Genomic DNA, 22,811 nt, shown 5'->3' with positions numbered 1-22,811 from the left:
TCAGTGCGTAGATTAAGGTACAGGCTTTCATGTAAAAATGAAATTATTGAGATATCTTAGCACGTCTATTTTTAATTTCAAAACGGTACTTACTTAAAAACCACGCCTCGTCTACTACACCGAATACAGCTGATATCAAAGAATCCGCAGTCAGCGAATTAATTTCGAAACGCTGTAGAACAAGTCAATTCTGTCCCACTGCCAGTATTCAGGACATCAGGTACCAGTTGCAGCAGAACATGAAATGTATCCGCAGTTGCGAATATGAACAATGAAAATTTGTGCCGGCCCGGTACTCAAACCTGATTTTTCCGCTATACACGAGCGGGCGCCTTACCATTTGGCTATCCAAGCACGAGTCACGGCCAGATCCAAAATTCCATTCGTCGTCAACCACATGTCTACAACTTTTACTTGTACCTCCATTGTGTACATTCACACACAGGGGAGACATTTTACTTGAACGTCGCTCTCCCGGTGTCGGCGGATAAATACGATATTGCAGCGCTTGTGTTATTCCGAATTACGATGCAGTGTTCCTTCGGATTTGAATAACACAGGCACTGTTATATCGTATCGTAATTTCAGCAGTTGTGGACCAGCTTGCCTCAGCAGAGGATACAAATGCTTCGTGCCACTTTTACGAACCGAATCAGTGGATGCATCCAGACCAGAGGTAGTGCAACGTCGTACCGATAAGGCGGCTAATACTGACAACTTCCTCTTGAATTTGACTCGATTTTGTAGTTACTGAAATATCATCACATACCCTTTCAACCCGTTAAGTTTCAATTCGTATCTTCCTTCCATTGTGGGTGCTTCACTTTTTATGTCAGGAGTGTATACAACCATATACAGACGTCGTTGCATCCTATAACAGCAGCTTGTGTCTATGTCTGTGTAGGGGTTACAAGGCATTTCAACTTCACGTAGAGCTCCAGTGACTACAGCATTTGTTTCAATTGTCCCATCTTCTTACATGTGACAGTATTGGGTAAGATTAGAAAGAAGGAAAGGAAACGTATGAACTTATGTTCGGAAAAAAAATACTTGTTGAGATAGGAGTCTTTGATAGACTGCTGTCTGTAGATACTGCACGGAGTGCCCAGTGTCATTGCCAATCACTCTTGAACGCCCTCCTGCTCTTCTCCTCAACGAGTCACGAACTCCTGTGTCCTTGGATTTGAGCACCGGAAGGAGGCTCGAGTAAAGCGTGCAGGTTCTCGATGAGGTCTGGAATATATCAGTGCCCTTAAACGGATTGTCCTCTTTGAAAATTTATTGTGGAGTTCACCCGAATCTCGCCGGAAACTCCGTTACCGAGATACAAGGCGATTTGTGAAAAACTTCCCCCCAAAGCCATTAGCAGCGGGATAAAAAATAGTCCACATCGCGCTTAGTGTGGCATCATTTGATTTCAAGGACGACCTAAGAGACGTTATGCAAATTATGGAACACTCTGTTACAACTTCTCCACAAAAGTGGGCGAAAATCACATCGAGCGATCAAAGCAGTGGATGACAGAAGCTGCCAAAACGCCCCGCCGGACCATCACCGCAACGAAGAAGATTCAGGAGGACTTGTTCTTGGGTCTATGATCCAGGGATCGCTCACTAGTGGTATGTTTAACTGCAGTGGCGGCTGGTTATCATGCGCGAATATGCTGCAGCACACTGTAAATATTAATGAAAAATTGAAGGGCTTAATTCAATAGTGGTACAAGTCCATTACCTCCACTTTTCTGCCTATAATGCTTCTGAAATTAATTATCCAAACAAACAGAAAGGTTCATCTCTAGCAAGAAGCCATATGCTTCAGTATTTCTGGTATCTCAACTGCAGATTTTTCAGCGCTCATTTAACTTTAGGACTCTGTATCTCAAAACAAACAAAAATGGAACTGTACCACTATTGAAAGAAGCCCTTAAATTATTCCACCTCTCTCTGAATGCGAGCCGGATATCACACTAAAATTACACCATTTCTCTTCGAATGCGAGCCATACATCGTACAAAAATTACGCCATTTCTCTTCGAATGCATACTGGTATGCAGATGTAATTGAAGAAACATGTTTTGTAGCACACTCTGCTCGACAACTAGAAACCAAGGTCGAGTTATGAAATTATGGTCAGCTGCACTACGCTCAACTCAGAGAAGGAATACAGCTGTCTGTTTTCCACTTGTCACACTCTGATGTGATGTCATCTCTTTCCGCACCACGTCAATATTTTTCTTTGAAATTGCGTGTAACATATTATGCAAGTCTAGAGTATGAGTAATTTTAGACCGGTTATTGTAATAATGCTGTGGCCGAATGAGCAAGCGCACCGAGCAGCGGTTCATTAGCTCGAGTTCGATTCCTGCTGCTACCAAAACCTTTTGTTTCCATTTTATTTTCTTCCTTAAAATGTTAAACTATTCATTAGAAAATTTAAATTACTTAAACATAAGATTAATATATTCAGTTTAGTTGCAATTACTACCCATGTAAGTTAGGAGGCTATAGATCACCTCATTGTACTATATTGGTAAAATTTTGCACGGGCTGCCGCTCCTTAACTACAAAAGATGCAACCCAAAACGTGTTTTCCTCTATACCGTATTTTTTCATATTGGCGGGAAACATAACTTTCGAATGATACATACGAGCCGGCCGGGGTGGCCGAGCGGTTCTAGGCGCTACAATCTGGAACCGTGCGACCGCTACAGTCGCAGGTTCGAATCCTGCCTCGGGCATGGATGTGTGTGATGTCCTTAGGTTACTTAGGTTTAAGTAGTTCTAAGTTCTAGGGGACTGATGACCTCAGAAGTTAAGGCACATAGTGCTCAGAGCCATTTGAACCATTTTTTGATACATACGATTTTGATCGGAATTTGATGCTGGTATTCTAAATCGAATTTTCTATCAGCAAACGTAGCCGTTTTCTGATGTCTTCAAAAGTTTGTTTTCCTTTCACGCTTTTGTCTAGATTTTTTGGGCGAAAAAATTAACATTTTGTTATACACTTCACCATTTTGTTACGAATTAATATTTTCCAATTTATCCTTTGTATGCTGACAGAAAGTTGTTGAAAATTGACTCAACAGAATTATTTTATTACAACGGCAACGGCCTTCCGGCAGTGGCAACAAGGGTTCCCGTCAGATCACCGAAGTTAAGCGGTGTCGGGCGTGGCCGGCACTTGGATGGGTGACCGTCTGGGCCACCATGCGCTGTTGCAATTTTTCGGGGTGCTCTCAGCCTCGTGATGCTAATTGAAGAACTACTCGACCGAACAGTAGCGGTTTCGGTCAAAGAAAACCATCACAACGACCGGGAGAGCGGTGTGCTGACCACATGTCCCTCTTATCCGCATCCTCAGCTTGGGATGACACGGCGGTCGGATGGTCCCGATGGGCCACTTGTGGCCTGAAGACGGAGTGCTGCTATTTTGTTACAGATTCAACTGGAATGCTTCGGGAAGTCACACCGATGCCGTGTTCCGGCTGTAAGGGGTCATTCGACTTGGGGCAGTGGGTACAGGCAGCGTCCAATGGGGACACAAAAATTATTTCCTCAAGACAAAAGTATAAGGAATAAAATTATATCCTCAGATTTAGCATTACTTTTTATTTTACTTGTCGCAAACATTGAGGAAATCATCCCATCGATGCACCAGGTTGAAGATAACTGTTTGGTAAAGCACAGTGTCCTGCTGAATGAAGTCCGTCAGTGCCTGTTGCACATCCTCGGCCGATAGAAACCGTCGACCTTTTTAAGGGACCGAAGGCATGATACTCGCATGAGGAGATATCATGATTGTAGGGCGGGTACTCGAGTGACTCCCATTTCAGTAGGCGTAACTTCTGCGTTACGACACTTTCATGAAATAGTAGCACCAATGTTGCAGTTTCTGCATATACATAAATACTCCGCATCCCACCGTACGGTGCTTGGCAGAGGGACGCTGTACCTGTCAATTCCTTTCCTGTTCCAATCGCAAATAGAACGAGGGAAAAACGTCTGTCTATATGCCTCTGTATGTTCTAATTTCTCGTATCTTATATTCGTGTATGTTGACAGCAGTTGAATCCCTCGGCAGTCAGCTTCAAATGCCGCTTCTCAAATTTTCTCAACAGCGTTCCTTGAAAAGAACGTCGCCTTCCCTCCAAGGATTCCCATTTGAGTTCCCGCAACATCTCAGTAACACTCCCGTGTTGTTCGAATCTACCGGTAACAAATCTAGCAGCCCTTCTCTGAATTGCTGCTTTGGCTTCCTTCAATCCGAGCAGGTTCGTGTCCCAAACACTCGAGCACTGCTCAAGAATAGATCACACCAGCGTCTTATATACGGTCTCCTTTGCAGGTGAACCACTCTTTCCTAAAATTCTCCCAATAAACCGAAGCCGACAATTCGCCTTCCCTGCCACAGTTCTCTCATGCTCGTTCCACCTCACGTCACTTTGCAACGTTACGCCCAGACATTTAAACTGAAGTATTGGCAGAAGTGCCAACACCGTGTTGCTAAAGGAGGCCGAAATGCACGCTTTTAAGCTCACCCAGATTGGCGTGAGGTCTGGAACAAGGTAAAGGATTTAATAGTAGCAAATAAAGTACGTAGTTGATGTAATACTTAACTTTAATCCACAGATGGAGTACATCGCTCTTGACTGTACATGCTTCAATATAAATATCAATTGAATACGGCGCCTTGCTAGGTCGTAGCAAATGACGTAGCTGAAGGCTATGCTAACTATCGTCTCGGCAAATGAGAGCGTAATTTGTCACTGAACCATTGCTATGAACGTCGGCTGTACAACTGGGCGAGTGCTAGTAAGTCTCTCTAGACCTGCCGTGTGCCGGCGCTCGGTCTGCGATCACTGACAGTGGCGACACGCGGGTCCGACGTATACTAATGGACCGCGGCCGATTTAAAGGCTACCACCTAGCAAGTGTGGTGTCTGGCGGTGACACCACATAAACGAACACTAGTAATACTGTATGTGAACATTACAGGTTTGATCATCATACTCATCCGCATTCAGGGCTAGATGCCGTTCGTCATACTAACCGGAAATACTGTCCAATAAAGTCGTCTTGTATCTTCCTACAGCCACTCAAGTTCGACACCTTACCTTACGCCACGGCATCATCAACAACATATCGCAAATTGCTGCCCACTCTGTCCGCCAAATTATTTATGTATATAGAGAACAAAAGCAGTCCTATCACACTTCCCTGGGGCACTCCTGACGATACCTTTGTCTCTGATGAACACTCGCCGTCGAGGACAACAAACTGGGTTCTATTGTTTAACAACTCTTCGAGCCACTCACATATCTGTGCACGTATTACACATGCTCGTACGTTCGTTAACAGCCTGCAATGGGTCACAGTGTCAAATGATTTCCGGAAATCTAGAATCATGGAATCTGCCCGTTCCCCTTCATCCATAGTTCGTAGTATAGCATGTGAGAAAAGGGCAAGCCGATTTTCTCACCATCGATGCTTTCCAAAACCAAGCTCATTCGTGGACATAAGCTTCTCATGAAAGTTTATTATAATCTAATTGAAAATACGTTCAACGATTCCGCAGCAAACAGAAGTTAAAGATATTGATCTTAATTTTGCGGATCCGTTCTTTTATCCTCCTTATGTACTAGAGTCCCCTACACTTTTTTTCCAGCCGCTTGGGACTTCATGCTGGGAGAGGGATTAACGATAAATGCAAGCTAGATAAGGGGACAATGCCGTAGAGTAGTCTTTGTAAAATCGAACTAGGATTCCATCCTGACCTGGTGATGTATTTGCTTTCAAACCTTTCAGTTTTCCCGGACGATTGGCCTTAGCTACACGACGTAATTTCTCCAGTTATGGAGATACAAGTTTTCTTGAAATCAGGAGGCAATGGGCCCCCGGCAGTCGACGAACAGGATGAGCGTCACCTTGCCAGCAGGTGGCTCGCTCTTGAACTTCTTGAGGAGAGGAGACGGTGGATGACACAACTGCAGTGTCGAAACTTTCGACTCCAGTTTCCAGTGGTGGCAACAGCTTTCGTAGCCTGCAGCAATGCGTTCAAGGAAAGTGTTGATTTCAACAGTGAAACACATCAGGTGCTTCAGGCAACAGCCATCCGGTTTGCTTTTTTTCGACATTGGACGCCGTGGGTCTTCACTGACTACACACCTTATGGTAACCTAAGTCCTGGCAGATAATGTGTTGTATGCTACTACAGTAATGTTTCATAGGACAGTATTTTATTCTTCTGAGAACTTTTAGAAGTTGATTTTACAAGAAGTGCATAGACTGCAGATTCGTTATCTTCTCTGGGGTGGCTTACGCGGCTCACATGTTTTCTTAAAAACGTATGACTTGCTGAGTCTATTCTATTGTACCTTGACGAGAACGAATTAGGAGGAGCAGCTATTGTAAGAATGTTCTTATATTTGCTCTGAAATAATAATCAACATTTTTAATTCCAAGGAAATAATTAATTTGTAGCTTGTACCGTGCAGTCCACTGCGTTAACTGGACTAAATACTTCACTGGATTTAAATCATAGCGGACGCTGTGATTTAGTCAAGAGTCTGTTTGACGTTTGCGAGCGAATCATCGTTCATGATTCGCCATAGAGATACTGATTTAAAACTGTTAATAGAACCCACTACCAGTTCCTTGAGTGTATTCTGAGTTATATCGCTCTATTGCTATTCCGTGAGCTTGATTTCTCTTTTGTGACTGGTTTATATTCCTTAGATAACGCAACAACAGGAGAGCTTCTGTAAAGTTTGGAAAGTAGGAGACGAGGTCCTGGCAGAAGTAAAGCTGTGAGGACGGGGCGTGAGTCGTGCTTGGGTAGCTCAGTTGGTAGAGCACTTGCCCGCAAAAGGCAAAGGTCACGAGTTCGAGTCTCGGTCCGGCACACAGTTTTAATCTGCCAGGAAGTTTCATCTCAGCGCACACCCCGCTGTAGAGTGAAAATTTCATTCTGGAAACAAGCTGGTTTGCCTACTTGGCTATACTTCACGGCGTCTATTGATGATCTTTCTGGAGCTAACCTAAATTTGTTTTGTTCACAGAGCAGATAAAATTATGTGATGACTTTCTCCATAATATGTAGGGCTTGTTCTGGTGCGAAGGGAATTTTTCTTCACCTCTACTCTCTTTGGCAACGGCCTTGCCGCAGTGGATGCACCGGTTCCCGTCAGATCACCAAAGTTAAGCGATGTCAGGCGTGGTCGGCACTTGGATAACCATCCAGGCCGCCTTGCGCTGTTGCCATTTTTCGGGGAGCACTCAGCCTCGTTATGCCAATTGAGGAGCTACTCGACCGAATAGTAGCGGCTCCGGTCAAAGAAATCCAACGACCGGGAGAGCGATGTGCTGACCACAAGCCCCTCCTATCCGCATCCTCAGTGAGGATGACACGGCGGTCGGATGGTCCCGATGAGCCACTTGTGGCCTGAAGACGGAGTGCTGCTTTCTTTGCCGACCAAGAGAAGGTAGTCTCACACTACCGGAACTGGCGCACCGTTTCAACCGTTTCACAACAGTGGTCTTCCACGGACATGCTGCTACTTACACGTTCTTCATTCTCGGATGTCTACCAGTTCTTGTCCTTCAGCAGCCAAGAAAAGAATAACACGTTGGTTCTGTTTGTGCGTATTATGTGACAACGTCGCCACAGTTCACGTTTCCGCATATACTGCACCCACCTTTGGAATGACGCGTGTGCCACACTTATGCCGTGCCTACATGTCGGTGCTTATATACCCTCATCGGAGTTGCATATGCGCTGTAACAACGCTCTCAAAGGGAAACTCTTTGATCGCCCCTTACAGTAAAGTGATGGTGATGCTTTGTTTCAATGATCGTCAGAGCAATCTGCATCTAGCGTCGAAGCCAGTAAGAAATGAGCAATCAGACACAATAAGAAGACAGCCTACTTCACTGAGTCCTTGCTGTTCTCGAAAAAAGTAAAACGGCACGATATTTCAAAATTTTGTAGACGGCTGCACGTTCAGAGACCGTGAATAGTTACAATTGAAAGTAAAACAGCCCTCGGTCACTATTTTTAACAAATTAACCTGGTTTCAACACTGCTAGGAGTGTCTTCCTCAGAAATTAAATCACAGAATGGTCTATATTCTATAACATGATCACAGAATTATGACTAAAACGTATGATAGGGTGTAAGTACGGAATCATCGTAAAAGACTGGCAGTACTTACGTGTCATTTATAAAATAATAAATATGCCAAAAGGGTATTAGTCACAAAGATATTTAAGATAAAGAAAACTGTGATGGTGAACCACTAAGGGCTGCTCGTTACCTTAGTGTCTCGCCATCACAGTTTTCTTTATCTTAAATATCTTTGTGACTAATACCCTTTTGGCATATTTATTATTTTATAAATGACACGTAAGTACTGCCAGTCTTTTACGATGATTCCGTACTTATACCCTATACCCTAAAACTGAAGAAACTGCAAAAAGGTGGTAAATTGAGCAGATGGGACCTGGATGAACTGAAAGAACAAGAGGTTGTAGAGAGCTTCAGGGAGAGCATTAGGGAACGATTGACAAGAATGGGGGAAAGAAATACAGTAGAAGAAGAATTGGTAGCTTTGAGAGACGAAATAGTGAAGATAGCAGAGGATCAAGTAGGTATAAAGATGAGGGTTAATAGAAATCCTTGGGTAACATAAGAGATATTGAATTTAATTGATGAAAGGAGAAAATACAAAAATTCAGTAAGTGAAGCAGGCAAAAAGGAATACAAACGTCTCAAAAATGAGATCGACAGGAAGTGCAAAATGACTAAACAGGGATGGCTAGAGGAGAAATGTAAGGATGTAGAGGCTTATCTCACTAGGGGTAACATAGATACTGCCTACATGAAAATTAAAGAGACATTTGGAGAAAAGAGAACCACTTGTATGAATATCAAGAGCTCAGATGGAAACCCAGTTCTAAGCAAAGAAGGGAAAGCAGAAAGGTGGGAGGAGTATATAGAGGGTCTATACAAGGGCGATGTTCTTTTGACAATATTATAGAAATGGAAGAGAATGTAGATGAAGATGAAATAGGAGGTATGATACTGCGTGAAGAGTTTGGCAGAGCACTGAAAGACCTAAGTCGAAACAAGGCCCGGGAGTAGACAACATCCCATTAGAAGTAATGATGGCCTTGGGAGAGCCAGGCCTAACAATACTCTACCATCTAGTGAGCAAGATGTATGAGACAGGCAAAATACCCTCAGACGTCAAGAAAATATAATAATTCCAATCCCAAAGAAAGAAGGTGTCGACAGATGTGAAAATTACAGAACTATCAGTTTAATAAGCCACAGCTGCAAAATACTAACACGAATTCTTTGCAGACGAATGGAAAAACTGGTAGAAGCTGACCTCGGGGAGGATCAGTTTGAATTCTGTAGAAATATTGGAACACGTGAGGCAATACTGACCCTACGAGTTATCTTACAAAATAGATTAAGGAAAGACAAACCTACGTTTCTAGCATTTGTAGAGAAAGATTTTTACAATGTTTACGTGAATACTCTCTTTCAAATTCTGAGGGTGGCAGGGGTAAAATACAAGGAGCGAAAGGCTATTTACAATTTGTACAGAAACCAGATGGCAGTTATAAGAGTCGAGGCACATGAAAGGGAAGCAGTGATTGGGAAGAGAGTGAGACAGGGTTGCCGCCTATCCCCGATGTTATTCAATCTGTGTATTGAGCAAGCAGTAAAGGAAACAAGAGAAAAATTCGGAGTAGGAAAAATTTGGAGTAGGTATTAAAATCCATGGAGAAGAAATAAAAAATTCGAGGTTCGCCGACGACATTGTAATTCCGTCAGAGACAGCAAACGACCTGGAGGAGCAATTGAACGGAATGGACAGTGTCTTGAAGGGAGGATATAAGATGTACATCAACAAAAGCAAAACGAGGATAATGGAATGTAGTCGAATTAAATCGGGTGATGCTGCCGGAATTAGATTAGGAAATGAGACACTTAAAGTAGTAAAGGAGTTTTGCTCTCTGGGGAGCTAAATAACTGATGATGGACGAAGTAGAGAGGATATAAAATGTAGACTGGCAATGGAAAGGAAAGTGTTTCTGAAGAAGGGAAGTTTGTTAACATCGAGTATAGATGTAAGTGTCAGGAAGTCATTTCTGAAAGTATTTGTATGGAGTGTAGCCACGTGTGGAAGTGAAACATGCACAATAAATAGTTTAGACAAAGAAGAGAATAGAAGCTTTAGAAATATGGTGCTACAGAAGAATGCTGAAGATTAGATGGGTAGATCACATAACTAATGAGGAGGTATTGAATAGAATTGGAGAGAAGAGAAATTTGTGGCACAACTTGCCTCGAAGAAGGGATCGGCTGGCAGTGCATGTTCTGAGGCGTCAAGGGATCACCAATTTAGTATTGGATGGCAGCGTGGAGGGTAAAAATCGTAGAGGGAGGCCAAGAGATGAATACACTAAACAGATTCAGAAGGATGTAGGTTGCAGTAGGTACTGGGAGATGAAGAAGCTTGCACAGGATAGAGTGGCATGGAGAGCTGCATCAAACCAGTCCCTGGACTGAAGACCACAACAACAACAACCCTATCATACGTTTTTGGTCATAATTCCGTGGCCATGTTATAGAATATAAACCATTCTGTAATTTAAATTCTGAGAAAGACACTCCTAGCAGTGTTGAAACCAGGTTAATTTGTTAAAAATAGTGACCGAGGGCTGTTTTTCTTTCAATTGGCGCGATATTTGCTTCCGTCTATATGTTTGCAATACTTTTATTTCTAGTTATGAGTAGTAGTACCTCCTTTAAGAAGACGAGACACTGAAAAGATAGCTATAAACACACCTCCGCGTACATCTAGCGTTGATATACGCTAACTGCCCATTGGCAGACCAACTATTTTCGTATTACGCAATATGACGCTGCAATAGCTGTTCTGCTGTTATGAAATTAAGAAAAGTTATGTGAAACGATGACCTTACAGTTTTCCGTCAGCTCTGAATCATAAGTACGATTTCTGTTGTTGTTTTGCAGAGCAGAAACGAGTTTGCACGTACACATGCAGCCTGGCACCTACTTCTTGACAGTCGTAGATACCGGCGCTCGGGTTTGACGCTATGCTCCTTGACTTTAGGAAGGCATCCAGTACAGTTCGACAGTCACTGAATGAACACAACACGAGTGTACGACATGTCAGGCCAACTTTGTGATGGGCTTGAAGCGTTCCTAATAGACAGAACAAATCACGAACTTCTTGTCGGAGACAAATCTTCAAAAAGACGTATTCCAAGAGAGTTTTACAGGACCATCACTTTTCACAATATGTATAAGGGGCGATCAAAAAGTTTCCGTCTGAGGGCGTTGCTGCAGCGTATATGGAATGCACTGCGAGTATATAAGCAGCGACAAGTAGAAAAAAAGATTAGTGTGGCATTTGTGTGCCGGTCGCGGTGGTCTAGCGGTTCTAGGCGCTCAGTCCGGAACCGCGAGACTGCTACGGTCGCAGGTTCGAATCCTGCCTCGGGCATGGATGTGTGTGATGTCCTTAAGTTGGTTAGGTTTAAGTAGTTCTAAGTTCTAGGGGAGTGATGACCACAGATGTTAAGTCCCATAGTGCTCAGAGCCATTTGAACCATTTGGCATTTGTGTCTCTGTGATATGTGCGTGGTAAATGCTTATACTGAACTATGGCGACGTTATTACCAAATGCGTGCAAACAGTATGTACGTGTCGTTATTCTTTTCTTGATTGCCAAAGGACAAATACCGATAGAACATCAGAGAATGAAAAATGTGTATGGGGCAGCAGGTCTGTTGGAAACCACCATTGTGGAATGGTGCGCCAAGTTCCGTGTTGGTCACGATTCGACACATGACGCCTGTCGACCTGGGAGGCTCAAGCGGGAGATAATCGATCATCCTACCTATAGTACTGATCTCTCCCCAGTGCAGATATTACGCCTTAGAGCCCTTAAACAAGGGCCTTTGACGGATCCTATCGGACGAGGATGCGCGAAAGGCAGTTACAGTTTCTTCACGCATCAGGACATGGAGTTTACCAAACACCGTGTGTCGGTGGTATCATTGCCTGAATGCTCACGATGGTTTTGCCTGATTGGCAACCGATTCTGAGTTGTGCGTCCTTTGAAAGGAAACTTTTCGACAGCCCCTTATATCAATGACATAGTAAATAACATCCGAAATTCCATGCTGCGCTTGTGTATAAAGAAATCGCAGTATTAGAAAATTGTAAGGAAATGCGAGGAACCCTCAAGAAGATCGACGATTGGAGCAGGAAACGGCAGTTGACCCTCAACAGAAACGAATGTGACGGGCTGCGCATATATACAGGGTGACAGTTATTGAACTATATGAAATGAAATCGACATAACTTCTGAACTGTTCGCGTTAGGACGTTCAAACTGCACGGTTGGCTGCAGGCCATGATGCGAATTAGTATGCGCATGCGCACTCGCTTTTAGCGACGAATACCATTTTCATTTGGATGCGTACGTCAATAAGCAAAACTGGCGCATTTGGGACACTAAGAATCCGCATTTCGCGATCGACAAGTCTCTTCAGCCTCAATGGTTGGCTGTGTGGTGTACAATGCCCAGTAAAGGAATGATCGGTGCGATATTCCTTGATGGCACAGGGATAGCACAGGGGTTACCGGTTACGTGAAAGTTTTGGAAGATGATTCCATCCCCATTATCAAAAGCGACCGTAATTTTGACAAGATGTGATTCATACAAGTCGGAGATCGACCCTATCGAAGCAGAAGAGTGTTTGATGTCCTGGAGGAGCACTTTGGGGAACGCACTCTGGTTCTGGGTTTCCCAGAGACCAGTGGCGTGGGCCTCGATGGGCCGCCATATTCTCCGTATCTGAACAAATGCGACTTCTTTTTATTGGGCCACATTGCTGAGCTGAGCTGAAAACAGCCATTCAGGAAGTCATCGACAGCATCGATTTTCCGACACTTCAGCGCTCCTGAAGAATTTCTCTATTCGTCTGCGCCACATCATCGCCAGCGATGGCAGGCTTATGGAACGTGTCACAACCTGAATCTGAATATCTGTAGTGACGTTTCCAAGCTTAATAAAGTGTTTATAACTAATTTACTTTTTTTTTCGTCTAGTTCAATAACTGTCAACCTGTAGATAGCACCCACTGTTGTATGATTAAACGATTCGAGAACAACCACTGGAAACAGTCTCATCCACTGAAAATCTCTGAGTGTGCATGCAGAGTGACTTAAAGTGGAACAGTCCGCAGCTCGTGGTCGTCCGGTTGCGTTCTCGATTCCCACGCCCGGGTTCCCGGGTTCGATTCCCGGCGGGGTCAGGGATTTTCTCTGCCTCGTGATGACTGGGTGTTGTGTGCTGTCCTTAGGTTGGTTAGGTTTAAGTCGTTCTAAGTTCTAGGGGACTGATGACCATAGATGTTAAGTCCCACAGTGCTCAGAGCCATTTGCACCATTTTTTTAAAGTGGAACGATTACATTAATCGCAGGTAATGCAGATAAAAGACTGAAATTTTTGAAGATTCCTCAGAAAGTGTAGTCCATCAACTTAGGAAGCGGACGACAGCGGCAACAACGGCGGCGATAGCTGTTAGACTGACTAGCAACGGCTTGGTGAAGCATTTCGGTGGCTACGGTGAACTACTTACTACTGCCTTGAGTAATGACGATGATAATACCGGGGATGGCAGTGGTGACGAAGTCGATAATGACGACGAAAGACAACTGCAGGGTCGCGTACCAGAGTAGCTTCGCTCAATAACAGCTTCAGCGAAACTCTAACTAGGTTACTGAGGGGCAAGTGACTCCACACTTCTCGTGTGCCTACCTTCTGCCATCACGGTTCCATACTTTGAACATCCCAGAATAACAACACCTGTTCTTTGCTCCCTCTTTCTGCCCCAGTCACGAAGAACAATTGTTGGCAAGAAGCCTTGTCCGTCCCAATCTCTCTAATTTTACGTTCACTATATTTTCGTGAAACATACGTAGAAGGAAGTAATATATCGATTGACCAATCCAGAAACGTACGATCTCGGAATTTTAACATTAATCCACACCACGACGTGCACAACCCATCTCTTGTAGCTTCTGACGCTGGAGGCGGACGTGCATCTCCGAGATGCTTTCGCGCTCGTTCATTGAGCCTGTGACGAAACGCGCTGCTCCTTGTTTGGTCTCCCCTACTTCCTTTATCGATCCCATCTGGTAAGGATCCCGGACTTACCAACAATATTAAAGTACTGGTCGAACGAAGGTTCTGAATACTACTTCGCAAGTGTGTGGATTACACTTTCTAAACATTTTTCCAACGAAACTCAGTCTGACATCTGCCTTTCCTGCGATTAGTTTTATGTAGTTGCTCTACTTAAAATCGTCCTGTATGTATATTCCCAGACATTTAATGGATGCAACTGCTCGCGCTGATCTTCAGTCATGTAATCATACACTAATCGGTCTTTCTTGATATCTAATCTCAATACGCTACATTTGTTTCTATTGAGGGTCAACTGGAAATCCGCGCACGAAGTGTCGATCCTCTACAAGTCTTTCTCCATTTCGCTTCAATTCTCTCGCGTTGCAACTTTTATGTATACAAGAAAATCATCGATGGAAAGTCTCATGCAATTTCCGACGAAACCCACTATGTCCTTTATATCTATTGTGAAACCTAAGTGCCCTATAACACCCCCTGTGGTACACTCGAAGTTACTTTTAGGTCTGAAGCTGTGTGTGTGTGTGTGTGTGTGTGTGTGTGTGTGTGTGTGTGTGTGTGTGTGTGTGTCTGTGTGTGTGTGTGAATTCCTAAGGGACCAAACTGCTGAGGTCATCGGTCCATAGCCTTACACACTACTTAAACTAACTTAAACTAAGTTATGCTAAGAACAACACACACACCCATGCCCGAGGGAGGACTCGAACCTCGGGTGGGAGGGGCCGCGCAGTCCATGACATGGCGCCGTAAACCACGCGGCCACTCCGCGCGGCTGAAGCTTTCTCTCCGTTACGGGTAAAAATGTAAATGTCGTGTGACTAGGGCCTCCCGTCGTGTAGACCGTTCGCCGGGTCCAAGTCTTTCGATTTGACGCCACTTCGGCGACTTGCGCGTCTATGGGGATGAAATGATGGTGATTAGAACAACACCCAATCCCTGAGCGGAGAAAATCTCCGACCCAGACGGGAATCGACATTCTGTCATGCTGACCACTGTGACTGTACGTCACATAAATATTTACATTTTTATCGGTTGTAAACAGTGAACAATATTGTTAAGAGTGAACCAAAAATTATTTGTATTTTATGTGTTTGTATTTTATGAACATAATTAGTATAAAAGATACAGTTAATGTTCTGTTCTTGAAACAACTGATATGCAGCGATAATTTAAAAATAGCATCTTTATTTAAAACCTGTCTATGAAAATAAAAAAGGATCGAAAAGAGACGCGATTGTACGGTCGAGGAGGAAGGACGTACTTTATGGTACACACACTCCTTTGTTTCGCGATACGGAAGGCAGCCATTCAGCGGCTACACATATTTTATGTAAGTTACTCGATATTCTGCTAAAATAAAGTAATTATTGTTATCACAAAATGAATGTATTTGTAATAGTTGTCACCTCAGATAGTCGCAGCGGCTAATTATTTTTAATAAGAATTTTTTCAGTAATTTGCGCTGCGGGATGCTCATCTTCCGATGCAGCCTCTGGCCGGCCATTACGCACCGAAGTATTAATTTATTTTTCAAAGTGTTGATAGTAACTGTAAATGCGAGAGATTTCGTTGTAAGAACCTTTTTAAATTGTAACAGATAATTAATTTATGTTAAAGTTCAGTTTTTAAATTATACAAATTCCAGGAGTAAGTTTTATCTTGGCGCTCCACGGCAGCAATCGAAATTCTCTCGAGCCTTGCTTTGCAATCAATAAATAGAAATTCACAAAATTACATTCAATTCATTTAACGGCAACTAGATTTTAGTCATTACGTTCACAATCTAAAGTTGGTACATGATTAACAGCGGCCCTTCAAGAACCCGTTTCATATTTACTTATGCACGTAAGTAAAAGTGATAAGAAAAGATAATATCCCAGAGAGAAGGAACCATGCTGTAACAAAAGAAAAATTCACCTGATATATATATATATATATATATATATATATATATATATATATATATATATATATATATGGTAACGTAACACCACTCAGCTACCGGGGGCGGACTCCGTTACAGGTGACATGCTGTGATCTGTTTACTAGGAACCCTTCAATCCAATCACACAGCTAGGCCGATATATCGTACACTTGTCTTTTGTTCATGAGGCAGAGTGCGGAACTGTGTCGAACTCTTTCTGGAAGCCAAGGGACACGATATCAACAAGGGCGCCGATACTTACCGCTTCCTGGATCTCGTGCGTGAACAGAGCGAGCTTACCTACACATGATCTTTTCTTTGTTTGCTGTATCCATGTTGATTCCTACAGAGGAGATTTTCGGTCTCCAGAAATGTCACAATACGCAAGCTAAAACATTTTCGAAAATTCTACAAAATGCTGACGTCGGTTATATAGGTCCACCGTTTCTTGAAAACAAGAGTGAGCTGCACTTTTTTCCCAGTCGCTAGGAACGCGATGTATGGTATAATGCTGCTGGGACGTTATTCCAATAACTTAAATTTTTCTGTCTCGATTTCTTCCAATTTTTAGGTTCTCTTTTCATGGTGATATACGAGTAGAAGTATGTAAACTTAGCAGTAATAAGTAAAAAAGCACTGTCACAATGCGACCTCTTACAGTTCTTTAACATATTAACTTTGAGTAAACGAAGCAGTAATATCTGGGTAATGAAATTATCAATTCAAGTGAAGTTTCATTCTTCACATGAAACGAATGTGAAAAGATCAAATGCAGACGAACTGACTGTAGAAAAGGTAGAAATATAAAATAATTATAGTAACGTATCTTACCTCTTCGCAACGTAGGGTGCTTACATGCAATGTTGAATTTGCACTCACCTGCAACAAAAGAGAAAATGTTGTCATTATATCGATGCAGCAGTTATGGCTTAGTGTATGTGTGACACAGCTCATAATTAAAGTTACAGTTGTTATTATTGTTGTGGTCTTAAGTACGAAGACTGTTATGATGCAGCTCTCCACGCTGCTCTATCTTGTGAAGTGTCTCCATTTCCGAATAATTATTGCAACCTACATCCTTCTGCTAACTGTATTCATCTCCTTGTCTTCCTCTACGACTTTTACCCCCCCCCCCCCCCCCCCCACACGTCCATCCAATACTAAATTGGTGATCTCTTGACGACTCAGAATGTGTCCCGTCAACAGATTTCTTCTGTCAGTCATGTTGTGCCACACATTTCTTGTTTTCAAAATTCTGTTCAGTATCTCCTTATCAGTTACGTGATCTACCCATCTAATCTTCAGCATTCTTATGTAGCACCTCATTTCAAAAGCTTCTCTTCTTTTCAAAAATGTTTACCGTCCAAGTTTCACTTCCATACATGGCTACACTCCGCACAAATACCTTTAGCAAAGACTGCCTAACATTTGGCATTAACAAATTTCTCTTCTTCTTACCATGCCAGTCTACATTTTATATCCTCTCTACTTTGGCCATTTTCAGTTATTTTGGTGCCCAAATAGCAAAACGCATCTACTACTTTAAGTGTCTCGTTTCCTAATCTAATTCCTTTAGCATCACCTGATGTAATTCGACTGCATCCTATGTTGTGATTTTGTTGATGTTCATCTTATACGCTCCTTTCAAGACACTGTGCATTCCTTGCAACTGCTCTTCCAAGTCTTTTGCTGTCTCTGACGGAATTACAATGTTGTCGGCAAACCGCAAAGTTTTTATTTCTTCTCCCTGGACTTTAATTCCTACTCCGAATTTCTCTTTTGTTTCCTTTACTGGTTGCTTAATGTACAGACTGAATAACATAGGGGTTAGGCTACAATCCTGTCTCACTCCCTTCTTAACGTCTGCTTCCCTTTCATGCCCCTCGATCCTTGTAACTGCTATATGGTTTCTGTACAAGTTGTAAATATCCTTGCGCTCCATGTATTTTACCCCTGATACCCCCACAATTACAAAGAGAGTGTTGCAGTCAAAAGCTTTAAGTCTACAATGCTTTCAAAGGTAGCTTTGCCTTTCCTTAACCTACCTTCTAAGAAAGTCGTAGGGTCAATACTGCCTCGCGTGTTCCTACATTTCTCAGGAATCCAAACAGATATTCCTCAAGCTCAGCTTCTACCAATTTTTCCATTCTTCTATATGGAATTCATGTTAGGTTTTTGCTACCCTGAATTATTTAACTGATAGGTCGGTACTATTCACACCTCACAGAACCTGCTTTCTTTGGAACTGGAATTAATACATTCTTCTCGAAGTCTGTAGTTACTATTAACTGTCGTAAATAATATTGCAACTCTTGTACACAGTAGAGCCAGTTGTACTAATGAACCCATTGCTGACGTGACGCCATTAGCTACGGAGTAAAGCAGACTTCCAACCTACAGAAGTGTCGTTTTGTGAAAGACGTCGGATTTCATAGGTGTTGTGTGCTGAAGTAACTTAGCGATATTGGTTCAAATCTTTAAAGGAACATTCGTCAAAACTGAAGCCAAACGCGGTGTGAACATCAGAGACATTCGAGGTAACACCGAGGCTTACCAACAATTGTCACTCTAGCCTCTACGTCACTGTTGCCGCTGCCAGAAGGTACGGTCTCACTCCGTACTTCCAACCCGTCCAGCACCACCCGGCACCTGCTACTGATGCGTCCAACGGAAAAATAGTATCTAAGAAACAGAATGGGATCACAGCATCATCCAACGACCACCGTTTCATACATCATCGTACCACTTCCTACAAGCACAAACAACGGCTGCGATTTTCGCTCCTTCCCTTTCCTGTATAAACCACTGACAACTCAACGAATCATCAGCACTTCCGCGGTACTGTAACCAGCCTTATCGACAAAGTCACCGCCAACAGAACCACCACCGACTACACAGCAACGTCTTTGTAAGCACCGACGTCATCTCCGGCATCAATGATCTAGCCATATACACTACTGGAAATTGAAAAAATAACACATTGACACCGGTGTGTCAGACCCACCATACTTGCTCCGGACACTGCGAGAGGGCTGTACAAGCAATGATCACACGCACGGCACAGCGGACACACCAGGAACCGCGGTGTTGGCCGTCGAATGGCGCTAGCTGCGCAGCATTTGTGCACCGCCGCCGTCAGTGTCAGCCAGTTTGCCGTGGCATACGGAGCTCCATCGCAGTCTTTAACACTGGTAGCATGCCGCGACAGCGTGGACGTGAACCGTATGTGCAGTTGACGGACTTTGAGCGAGGGCGTATAGTGGGCATGCGGGAGGCCGGGTGGACGTACCGCCGAATTGCTCAACACGTGGGGCGTGAGGTCTCCACAGTACATCGATGTTGTCGCCAGTGGTCGGCGGAAGGTGCACGTGCCCGTTGACCTGGGACCGGACCGCAGCGACGCACGGATGCACGCCAAGACCGTAGGATCCTACGCAGTGCCGTAGGGGACCGCACCGCCACTTCCCAGCAAATTAGGGACACTGTTGCTCCTGGGGTATCGGCGAGGACCATTCGCAACCGTCTCCATGAAGCTGGGCTACGGTCCCGCACACCGTTAGGCCGTCTTCCGCTCACGCCCCAACATCGTGCAGCTCGCCTCCAGTGGTGTCGCGACAGGCGTGAATGGAGGGACGAATGGAGACGTGTCGTCTTCAGCGATGAGAGTCGCTTCTGCCTTGGTGCCAATAATGGTCGTATGCGTGTTTGGCGCCGTGCAGGTGAGCGCCACAATCAGGACTGCATACGACCGAGGCACACAGGGCCAACACCCGGCATCATGGTGTGGGGAGCGATCTCCTACACTGGCCGTACACCACTGGTGATCGTCGAGGGGACACTGAATAGTGCACGGTACATCCAAACCGTCATCGAACCCATCGTTCTACCATTAGTAGACCGGCAAGGGAACTTGCTGTTCCAACAGGACAATGCACGTGTAAGTCAACTACCCTGGCCAGCAAGATCTCCGGATCTGTCCCCCATTGAGCATGTTTGGGACTGGATGAAGCGTCGTCTCACGCGGTCTGCACGTCCAGCACGAACGTTGGTCCAACTGAGGCGCCAGGTGGAAATGGCATGGCAAGCCGTTCCACAGGACTACATCCAGCATCTCTACGATCGTCTCCATGGGAGAATAGCAGCCTGCATTGCTGAGAAAGGTGGATATACACTGTACTAGTGGCGACATTGTGCATGCTCTGTTGCCTGTGTCTGTGTGCCTGTGGTTCTGTCAGTGTGATCATGTGATGTATCTGACCCCAGGAATGTGTCAATAAAGTTTCCCCTTCCTGGGACAATGAATTCACAGTGTTCTTATTTCAATTTCCAGGAGTGTATGTCGCCATCACCAGTACTTCACCTTCATCACAGGTTACAGGTAATGCACACGATATATCCCTAAACCTCCTTCCATCATAAACGTTCAAGAAATTTCTTACGCGAAGCTAATCCGACTTACCTTCCATTCAAAACACAAGAAAAGACCCACAAAAAAAGTAGAATACACTCAAACCCATTGCTCTCATCAGTCGTCGTCCGCCCCGTATAATTCATCATAACCTACTTGCCCTGCAACATATGCTTTTTCTTTTCCAGTGCGAACCCAAACTTGTAGCCACGAAATCGCCCAAACTACCTCCTGCAAGCGCCCTCATTATATCCTCAGTTCCATTTTCGCGTACACCTTCTCCGTCAGCGCTTCTTCAGAGTGCGCTGTCCGCCATGCCAACCAATCACATATTGTCTACCCCTTCATCCACCCGAACCTCACTCTCGTGGCCAAGCGTGTATTCTGAGAATACGGCAGAAAAGAGCCACAGTCTTTACTCAGTCAAGGCTGCCAATCCTTAGCCATCCTGGACCACTTTATCCATAAAGGGGCGTTCATATGTCTGCTCTGGCACAAAGTGGAACCATTCATAGCCGAACACCAAGTTCCAATATCTCTAAAAGAATACCCACTCTGTTGACTGGCTAAATGTAGGGACTAAACCACATGACTACCATCCGTGTATAAAACATCATGATCTGCTCAGTCCTCAGTGCCCAGACGTTACACTGACCATCTCTCCTCTCACGTTCTATCACTCCCTCCAAATCCTAGCGTAACAGGCTCTCTGCACTCCTTACTATATCCGAGAACCTCATCCTACTTTTAAAGTGCCCTCACCTCGTCAGATATCTGCAACGCCTTCGCTCCTTCAACGTCTCCCATAAATTAGAGTTCCTGCGTCTATTGTAACCAATATCACTGAGAAATCTGCTCTACTGTTATGCCTTCTTTAACACATACAGCACTGATTTCATTTGCACATAATTTTCCCATACAATTTTGATCACTTCTCTTTCCTAGACTCTGAGACATTTCTTGACATCTCTCTATTCTGGCAGTTGTAAGACAACACATCTGTCCGACCCCATATGAAGTATTCATCCCATCATATTCCTTCGTAACTAAAATTCTTCCTAATATTAATCAGAAACGGGGCAACGGTCTTGCCGTAGTGGATACACCGGTTCACGTGAGATCATCGAAGTTAAGCGCTGCCGGGCGTGGTCGGCACTTGGATGGGTGACCATCCGGGCCGCCATGCGCTGTTCCAATTTTTCGGGGTGCACTCAGCCTCGTGATGCCAATTGAAAAGCTTAGCAGCTTCGGTCAAGAATACCATCATAACGACCGGGATAGTCGTGTGCTGACCACACGTCCCTCCTATCCGCATCCGCCATGAAGATGACACGGCGGTCGGATGGTCCCGATGGGGCACTCTTGGCCTGAAGACGGAGTGCATATTAATCAGAAACAACCACAGCTGTATTGATACTCATTGATTATGTCGTGACCAATCTCATTCGAAAGAACGTCATCGGGTTCTTTGCAGATGAGCGTAACAAAAATTAGGATAAAAGGTATAGTAACTTAAACGTATAAGTGATATGCAACACGTAATGCCAACAGTTCTGCTAAGAAATTCCCACAGAGGTGTGCCAATATCATGAGTTGGAAGTCATTTATATTTAGTAAAGTCGATTACCTGGCAGAAGCTCGGCGAGTAGTGAGTGCGGGCAACTTGGAATGCTGTGAGCAACAGACTGTTCGGACACGCCGCTCCACGCTGTTCCTCAGTACTGTGTATACGACTGCAGTTCAGTCATTTTAAGTCTTTCACACGTTCAATGACAATGTGATTTTTAATCTCTTTCATTCATTAGTAATGATAATTATTTCCGTTATATTGCAAAATGGTTGTTCCCGGCCACGTGTTGTTGCGGCTCAGCCTGGCTAAATGGAAAAGATGGAAAAGAAAGAAAAGAGGAATCACACATTTATAATATTTATGGGTATTGGATGTACGCCCTAATCTGTCTCCCTCTGTTTTCTTCCATCTTCTCCCTTTCTTTGTCCAACTTCTCCTCCTGCCCCCTCTCTCCGTCCATAACCTCTTCCCCCTCTCTCTGTCCGTCTTATTAGCCCCCCCCCCCCCTCCCTCTCACCATCTCCTGCTGTCCTCTCTGCCCCTCTCTATCACTTCCCTCGCCTTTATCTGTCTGTCTTCTCTTCCACCTCTCTCTCTATCTCTTCTTCCCACTCTCTCTGACCTTGAGACTTGTTTATGGCTATCGCAAATTCAC

This window comes from Schistocerca nitens, chromosome 7, assembly GCF_023898315.1.
Source record: "Schistocerca nitens isolate TAMUIC-IGC-003100 chromosome 7, iqSchNite1.1, whole genome shotgun sequence".
Lineage (NCBI taxonomy): Eukaryota > Metazoa > Arthropoda > Insecta > Orthoptera > Acrididae > Schistocerca > Schistocerca nitens.
The sequence above is the reverse complement of the archived record's forward strand: the minus strand, read 5'-3'. Positions refer to the sequence as shown.